The sequence below is a fragment of the Amblyomma mixtum genome, chromosome 10 (genome assembly GCF_055824585.1).
Source record: "Amblyomma mixtum isolate Tamu chromosome 10, ASM5582458v1, whole genome shotgun sequence".
NCBI lineage: Eukaryota > Metazoa > Arthropoda > Arachnida > Ixodida > Ixodidae > Amblyomma > Amblyomma mixtum.
In genome coordinates this window covers 73222870-73232556 of record NC_143021.1, presented here as the reverse complement: position 1 = coordinate 73232556, position 9687 = coordinate 73222870, and positions in this window count along the sequence as shown.

Below are 9687 nucleotides of genomic sequence, written 5' to 3'. Positions count from 1 at the left end.
GCTTGAGGTGTGAACAAAGTTGTTATTAGATAGACAGATAGATACCCTGTGTGATAACCAAGGTCTAAGCACACTTATGAATTTTTTAACCGGCATTGTGTTTATGAAGCTGGAAGTAGATTTAATAGAACGGCCATCGAGAAAATGGAGGTAGAGCAGGCTGTGTAGCTTCCATGTCTGACACCTGCATGAAGGAAGCAGCACACCTCTTGGAATCCTGTGATCCCTTGCACCATCGAAGAGGGTGGTGTGTGCGAAGGGCATGCGTTGCATCTCCTCGCAGGCGGGTTAATACCTGAAGATCAAGGGGATCCATATTCCGGTTGACCCCGAGACGAGGAAGGCTGATGTGCGGAACATGAAGGCGGCCATCAACGACAACACCAACGTGGTGAGTGGCTTCGTAGAATGGGGCTAGTTTGGCTCGCAGAGGAGGTATTCGTGTGATTTCGGGGGCACTTTTTTGTGGCTCAGCACGCAGTTTCAGCACTGCAAGCCGGAGCAGGTGGCGATAAGCCAAAGAGATTAGATATGTCTGCAGCAGCCTTTTGCCATACTGTATGCACCACAACGTTGATGCATACTCTCTATAGCATACCAATGCAATTCCATTTCTAAATTGCCCCGCCGTGGTGGCTCAGTGGTCACGGCGCTCGGCTGCTGGCCCGAAAGACGCAGGTTCGATACCGGCCGCGGCAGCTGATTTTTGATGAATGCGAAATTCTAGAGGCCCGTTAAAGAACCCCAGGTGGTCAAAATTTCCGGAGCCCTTCACTATGGCGTCCCTCATAGCCTGAGCTGCTTTGGGACGTAAAACCCCAAAAAACCAAACCATTGCTGTACTATTCCAACTCTTTGTCGCTGGCTGAATCTGCCTCATGCCTTCATCACCCTTCTCATTACTCTGCTTGAGACAATAACGAAGTGCAAGCTTTGTGCACGGCACCACTTCATGTGAGTGAAAATGGTAGAAACTGCACATATGGAACACAATCAGTTTCAAGACCGTGAAATTACGCCAGCCTTGGTGTGGTCCCTTTCTAACAAGGCATCGCAAATGGCATGCACAAAGATGAGATAGTGCAGCATTAAGCTGCATCTTCTACCCTCTCTCTTTGTTGTTTTCACTGTCTTCTGAACGTAAGGTCTTGTTCCAGTTTTGACAGGCTTGAAGTACTTTCGGGTACAAAAGTCTCCAAGTTAAATGAGCAACAATACAAGGACGTGGCTGCATTACAGGCCGATTAGTGAAGACCACACTTGTGGAGGTGAATGTTGGACTTCCCTGCTTTTCATGCACGGTAGTAGAAGCAGGTAATCACTGGCACATGTGTCACTGGTGCACCTTGACGGCTCAGAGGCAATCAGTGATCAACGTTTTGTACAGATTGGTACATTTTTCAAAGTTGCCTGACCTAACTGCTGCTTCAAAGAGCGTGTGTTGACCTTTGTCATGTGTGCTTGTTCCTTGGAATCATTGTCACTGCTCAACTAAGGGAGGCAGTGTATGACAGAGGAAACTAATTGGTCTTTTGAGTCAGTGAGCTGGTCTTCAAAACCCAGTATGTACTAATGGTTGAATGTATAATGAAAAGGACAGTAGCTTTACTGTGAATGGGAATTTTAGACACAGAGCAAGGAATTCTGTCGTTTACCTCTTTTGAAAATTGCAAATGTGTTTTAGATGTTAAAAACTGAGCATAGCCCCAGGTGGGGAGCTTTTAAAAGCATAAGCAGATGCGTAACTTGTGCTGTTGAATATGCTTACAGAGAGCATGGTGGTAGTGCCTGCATGCCCAATGAAAAGACAAATACATGTGGCGCAAAAAGTGAGTTGAATACGCACTTGTGAAATCATGTGAAGCAGATGAAGTCATTGGGAAGAAGTGAGAATGTTAGAGTCTCACCTAGGAACCATAACAAGGAGCAAGTGTGTTGCTAAGCTGAATGAACCATGACATCTACCTCTTTTTTTCAAGGCTGCCTGCTTTGTTGTGAACACTTCCTTGTTTATTTTACTTTGTGCCATTCCGCAAAAAAAAAAGGAGTGTTGTTCTCTTCGGCATCTTGTGGGATCTGCAGCTCTGTTCCCATTTGGCTGCATCGACCCCATTCAAGGAATTGCAGAGAGGGGTTTGCTTTGGCTTATGGGGTGCAGAGACTCATTTCACTAAACTTGGAGTTATCTTAGAGAGCCATTAGCAAGCATTGGCATGGCTTTCTTTCAGATTACAGCCATGCCCCATTAATGCAGCCCCCGTTAATATGGATGACTCTAATTATGCACAGCTTTTCTCGGGACGAAACCTTATCAAAGTATTATGCCTCATTACTGCCAAAACTCACTGTCTGGACAGTGGGCAGGTTGAAAATGTACGGAGCCCATTGGGACGCTTGTATTTTTACTCTTAAGCCTTACTTCCCCATTCAGCAAAAACTAGTCTCTCTCTCTGTCGCTGAACGTGTGTGTGTGTGTGTGTGCGTTAACACTCGATGCTAGCTATAAAAGGTGGCGTCCTCATACAACCTGGCTACGTGAAGCTGCTCGAGACAACCTGGTTTGCACCAGTCCGACTCGTGGCACCACCTGCAATCCCAGGGCAGTGGTGCACTGCTTAACCACTGCACCAGCAGTGGTATGAGGACTCCCAGGAATCTATGAATGTTAAGTAGAGGAGGACCAGTTCTGTATATATGGGCATCAACCCATTAGCTACCACATCAGACTCTTGGGGCACTGTACAGTACATGGGCCACTGTACGGTGGCGACTGCCTTCAAGAAGTTAGCACGCAGATCAATAGGAGTGGAGCAGCATCGCGGCAGCAGCTACTAGCACCATGCAGAGGTAGAATTGCCAGGTGCATGGCATCGGGTTGCATCACACCGCAGCGCACGGCAACTGCGTTCACAAAAATGAGCGGGCAGGCTTACGCTGTGTCACACGTAAGCAGTCTTTAAGTGTGCCTGCCGACTTTTTTTGTCCCGTTAATATGGACAGCGATGAGGACAAAATCCCAAATGCCTGTGCCAGATGTTCCACTCGTATTCAGGGGAGAACACCAGTGAAAGGCAGTGCAAAAGTGCAGAGGACCTCTGGATGTGTGTGTGTGATTTCATGCTTTACACTGGGAAGGTGCCTGATCAATGTGCCTTATCATTTGCTGCATTTCATGAGCGGCTGCGAAAAAAATTCTTTCCGTGCCCTGCGTTCCAAACCACATTCAGTAGCTGTCAGCTGAGTGAGTACAGAGTTCTTGAGGTGTGAACACTCATAGTAGGAGATACTTCATGCCACCAAGAGGCCCTATCACTCGTCTCGGGGACTACTAGGTGCTCCAAATGTGCTAAACCAGCACCACATGATTTCACAGATAATGGCGATCTGAATAAAGCACCTCGAGCTCCACGATTACCAGATTTTGACCTCACTGCCCACAACCGTGCAGAGAAGCAGACCGCAATTGTCATCAGCAGCAGCCTGACTACGCCCACTGCAGGGCAAAGACCTCTCCCATGTCTCTCTAATTAAGCCTGTCCTTTGCCAGCTGCAACCACCATATCTCTGCAAACTTCTTAATCTCATCCGCCTGCCTAACTTTGTTGCCACCCCATTACACTTCCTTTCTCTTGGAATACACTCTGTTACCCTTAAGGACCAGCGGTTATCTTGTCTTCACATTACACGCCCTGCCCAAGGCCATTTCTTCCTCTTGATTTTCACTATTATGTCATTAACCCGCGTTTGTTCTCTCACCCGCTCTGCCCTTTTCCGGGCTCCTAATGTTAAACCTATTATTTTTCTTTCTTAACTTAAGCTGAACCCTTTTGTTAGCCTCATGTTTCTGCCCCATAGGTGAGTACTGGTAAAATACATCTTCTGTATACTTATCTCTTTAGGGATCTTGGTAAACTGCCATTCCTGATCTGAGACAACCTGCTTCTATATGGGCTCTACCCCATTCTTCTAGTTATTTCCCTCTCATGATCCGGATCAGTGGTCACTACCTGCACATGTTCCCTTACCACTTCCAGCACCTCGCTACCAACTGTGAACTGCTGTTCCCTTGCGAGACTTGAGCATTACTTTGGTTTTCTTCATGTTAATTTTTAGACCCACCAATCTGCTCTGCCTGTCTAATTCATTGATCATATGCTTTGCAGTTCACCCCTGAGTGACTAAGCAAGGCAGTGTCATCAGCAAATCACGGATTACTCAGGTATTCTCTATTTCATTTCATTTATTTTACCCTCGGGGCTTTCGCATTACAGAGGGGGTGGGACAGTGAAAAAAAAACAATACATAGATCAAAAATGGCTATATATATGAACAATATTGAAAGATGCTAGAGACAGAGGACGAAAACATTTGAGAACAAAAGCACAGGAGTAAAAAAAAATAAAAGGATTACAAAAAAGAAACCTTAGATATTCTATATATGGGTAAACAACATATCACAATTGGTCTGATTCTGACAGTGCGAGTAACTTGCTTTTAAAACGCGCAGCGTCGCTAACACAGGTGGCTGTGGGTGAAAGATTATTCCAGTCACGACATGTTTTAGGGAGGAAGGAATTAGAGCAGGTGGAACAGTGTGGAACAGCTACTTTTTGATTGTGGTCTATGCGAGGCGAGATGAAAGATGGTGCCTTTACACAGATGGCTTTCAGGCAAGGATTGTGACAGTAAATTTTATGGAAGAGGCAAATGCGTGAAAGCTTACGGCGAGTGGAGAGTAAGGGGGGTTTAAGATTAGATTTCATTTTTGTTACACTGGCAGTGCGATGGTAGTTTCCAACGATGAAACGGACGCTTCGATTCTGCACGGCCTCGAGTTCTTTTGTTAATGTGATGGTGTCAGGATCCCAAATTGAACATGCGTACTCTAGTTGCGGACGAATGAGTGTAGTATACAGTAGCATTTTCAATGAAAGTGGAGAGGATGAAAAATTCCTGCGGACGTACCCTAGCATGCGGCTAGCCTTTGAAGTAATGAACCTGATATGAGCTTTCCAAGAAAGGCTAGAACAAACATTAACGCCCAGATACTTGTAAGACGAGACTGGATTCAGCTGAGTGTCGTTAATAAAATAATCTGGGCTTGTTTGCTGGTTACGGGTTACGCGCATGCATTTGCATTTAGATATGTTTAATTCCATTTTCCACGATTGACACCAGTCATAAGTTTTATTTAAGTCTTTCTGTAGCTGAGCAATATCATCACTGTTATTAATTACTCTGTAAATTATGCAGTCGTCAGCAAACAAGCACATGTTAGATGAAATCTTTAAAGGTAAGTCATTGATGTATATTACAAATAATAACGGGCCAAGGACTGACCCCTGGGGCACACCTGACTGTACTGGCACTGGTGATGAGTCGTGGTTATTGGCGATGACGAACTGAGCACGGTTACTAAGAAAGGCACAAATCCAATTGAGTACATTAGGGTCAATGTTAAGTTGGCTCAGCTTTAACAGTAAAAGAGAATGACTGACTTTATCGAAGGCTTCTGAATAATCTAAGAATAAACAATCAGTAATGAGTCCAGAGTCTAAAGAAACATGCAAGTCTTTAGTGAAAATCATTAACTGCGTTTCACACGAGAAGAATTTGCGAAAACCATGCTGTTTCGGAGTACAGAACTGGTTTGATTCTAGGAAATTAACAAGATGAGTAAATATTATGTGCTCTAGACCTTTACATTGTGGGAATCCTGGCTTTCCGCCGTTGTCTTTGCGCGGCTGTACCGGCTTCCCGCGTTGTTTCTCCTCTTTCCCTTGCTCCCGCCTCAGGCGGTGGAGAGGCGGCTAGGTGACTAATCACTGTCATTTGGCCACAGCTCCGCCCCGGCTCCCCAACGGCCTTTGCCATCGGTGCCTTTTGGCGGGATTTCGGGACCCGCTTGGGTGGCCGCGCACCGCTCGACCGTCCGAGCGGGGCCCCGAGACAGAGATCCCTCCGAGACAGCGTAAGGTGCGTACGCTACTGTTTGTCCGTGCCGGCCTTTGCCGTTCGGACCAGTGCATATACTTGAGCTCGCCCGCACGTGTCCTCTGACCTGCAGCGGCTGGAGCCTGGGTGGGTGGGTGGGTGGGTGGGTGGGTAGGTAGGTAGGTAGGTAGGTAGGTAGGTAGGTAGGTAGGTAGGTCTGTCTTTATTTCAGACAACAAGGTCTCGGACACAGGGGCAAAAGGCAGATGCACTCTGCCTGACGGGGCCCAAGCACCAGACACAATGCTCAGGACAAGCGGCAAAAAAAAAAGCAAGAACTTCATACACTCTCATTACAAAAAACAACACATAATTATACAAGGTAAAAGTAGGAGGAAGGTGCATACTTTTGCAATGACATAATTAAAGTAAATATTTACAAGGCACATCACAACAAGAAAAACGCGAGAATTCACACAGTTGACGGAAAAACAGGGACATCGAGAATTTCTGCGTGAACAACCCTTTAATAATTCGGGCGAGAAAGGAGGTAAGCTTTAGCATTTCTATTGAAAGACTTTTGGGAAACAGATTTCTGAATAATTTCTATGGCCTGTGTGTGTTTATTTAGAAGACTGGGAATTAAATATGAAAGCATTTCTGTTCCATAGTTAGTCCTTACGAATGGTACTCTGTAACTGACGTGTCTTAATTTATAAGGCGCGTCACTACTAGAGATTAATTGAACATATTTAGTGGGATGATGTTTGAAATCGTTAAACACATAAGAAAGCAGTTTCAACTCAAATAATTCATTGACTTTTAGAATAGAATGCTTAGAGAAGTACAAACCTGTATGATCATTGTATGCAAGGTTTTCGACATATCGTATTGCTTTTTTCTGTAATGTTATCAGCCTCGTGAGGTTAGTTTTCGTTGTAGATCCCCAAACAAGTAAACAATAATGAAGATGTGATTGAATTAGGGTATAATATAATTGCCACTTCAGCCATTTCGGAACAAGGTCTCGAAGTTTATATAATACACATAATGACCTTGATATGCTGGCATGAATCTTATTAATATGCAGGGTCCAACTCAAGTGTTCTTCAAAGATTATGCCTAAAAATTTGTAGGAAGAAACACGCTCAATTACGCTATTTTTGAATGTAAGCTTAATTTCACTGTTATCAGGCTTGTTGCGTGCCTTAAATACAATAAGCTTTGTTTTATTAACATTTAACTCTAGTTTATTTATATTCAACCATAAAGACAATTCTTGTAACCATGCATTTGCCTCAGCCTGAATATTACTAATATGCATGCCAGAAATAAATACACTGGTATCATCTGCATATAAAATTATTGTGGGAGTTCGAGAGATGGCTATTATATCATTGATATAAAGAATGAAAAATATTGGACCCAAAATAGACCCTTGTGGAACACCGTATATTAATTGACCAGGTTGTGATTGATGACCATTCAAACATGTATACTGCACGCGACCGGAAAGATAAGTACGGATCAGATTTAAGGCAACTCCTCGAATGCCATAAAACGGTAGCTTATAAAATAAAATGTCATGTTTAACTGAATCAAATGCCTTCCTGAAATCTAAAAAAAGTCCAACTGTAAGTTGTTTGTCATCCATATTAGAAAATATTTTTTTCCTTTATACTAAGCAATGCCGTTTCTGTTGACTTCTTCTCACGAAATCCGAACTGTTCGTTAACAAAAATTTGTCTGTCGTCAAAGAACTTACACAGCCTGATTTTGATCAAATATTCCAGCAGTTTAGAAAACAAAGGGAGTACAGATATGAGGTCTGTAGTTGTTTATATTGTCATAAGGGCCACCTTTGTGTAAAACAACCACTCTGGCAATTTTCATACCATCTGGAAAAACACCTTGAACTAACGCGTTGTTACATATATGCTGCAAGGGCAAGCTAATTAGATCGGCAACAGCAATAATAGGCTCGGCCTTAATTTCATCTGTGCCTGCCGCAGTGGATTTGTCTAGGCTTCTAAGGAATGGGAATACTTCATGTTCACTGCAAGGATTCAAGAATATGGAACTACCAATTGGAGAGGCAATATACTGAGCAATTTCATGATTTATATCCTGCTTCTGAGATGATTCGCCAGAGGATAGGAAATGAGCATTAAACTTGTCTGCCAAAGCAGCACCACTGTATTCAACACCATTGAATGCTAATGTGCTGGGAATATGGGTTGTCGCCCTTCCCATGAGGTCGCTCAAACAATCCCATATCTTCTTAGGGCAGTTGGAGACTGCTGAAAATTTATTCTGATAATACTGTTTCTTAGCTTTTTTAATATCAGAGCCTAACTTATTTCTAAGTTTTTTGTATTCCTTAAGTATGACTGGATCTTTTGATTGGATGAATTTGTCAAAAAGCCTGTCACGGGTTTGAATTCGTCGATATAACTCTCTCGTAACCCACGGCTTTCGAGACTTTTTGTGAGTTTTTCCCACTGTCAAAGGAAATGCGGTATCATATTTGCTTTTTACTAACTGAAGAAAGATATTGTACGCTATACTAGGATTTAACTCATTGTAAACTTCGCTCCAGGCAGTGCTTTCCATCATGGATCTAAACCTAGCTACGTTTTCTTGATTGAAACTGCGATATACTGTCTGGGGAGTTGGTACTTGCTTCCTTTTTTTATCGCCCGAGGAAAAAAAACAGAATATAGGCAGATGGTCGCTCAAATCAAATGTAAGCACACCTGATAGCACTCTTGATAACTCATGATTTGTAACACATAAATCTAGTAATGAGTCCCTCTCTAAGGTTATTCTTGGTGACTGAATAACATTGGCGCAGAGAAATGCATCAATGGCTTCACAAAAAACCCGTCGCGGGGAGCTGTTTGTCAAAAGATCAATGTTAAAGTCTCCAACCAAAACAACAGGGATATTTACGATACAAGCATATTCAAGAAGATCACGCACAAACTTGATAAATTCGGCACTTTCACTAGATGGGGGTCGATAAATGCAAGCGACCAGTGTTCCATGACATTTTATAGCAACCGATTCGTAGTGGGTATCGACAAGAGAAAAATCTGATAAAACTTCATAGTCAAGGTTTTCTTTAACATACAATGCGACGCCACCTCCTCTACGGTTTTCTCTGAACACGCCTTCAAACTTGTAGCCACGAAAGAAGATAACATCATTTTGATTTGTGAACCATGTTTCGGTGTACGCTAGTATATCAAATCTGTGATTCAGGGAATCCAAAGCTGATTGCATTTAAAGTGCTTATATTTTAGACTTCTAATATTCACATGAAAGACTGACATCCTGTCATTTTCGTGAACAACACAACTGCGCACCGCAGAGTTAAAAGATAAAGCATCGTAGTAAAGAGGCTTTGTTTGTGATGCCATAAAAGGAAAATGATGAAAAAAAAACTGATCAGTAAGGCGAAGTAGAGGCGGTGCCTGCTCAGATGATATTTTCCAGGTCAGCAACACACGCGATCCGTATTGCCGTTTCACCCTGGCACTTGCGCACAAAAAGCTTTCCATTACTGTGCCAAGCATATTCATACTGCTTTTCGGTGGCCCTTGTCCTCATCATCCACACGAGCTTTTTGTTCTGCGCTGTTAAATTGTCAAGAAAGTACACTGTGGATTCAGCTTCCTGCATACTTTGCTTCTTTGCCATCCATTGGTCCTTCGTAGCACGTGAGGAAAAGCGAACCAGAACTGCCGGGGT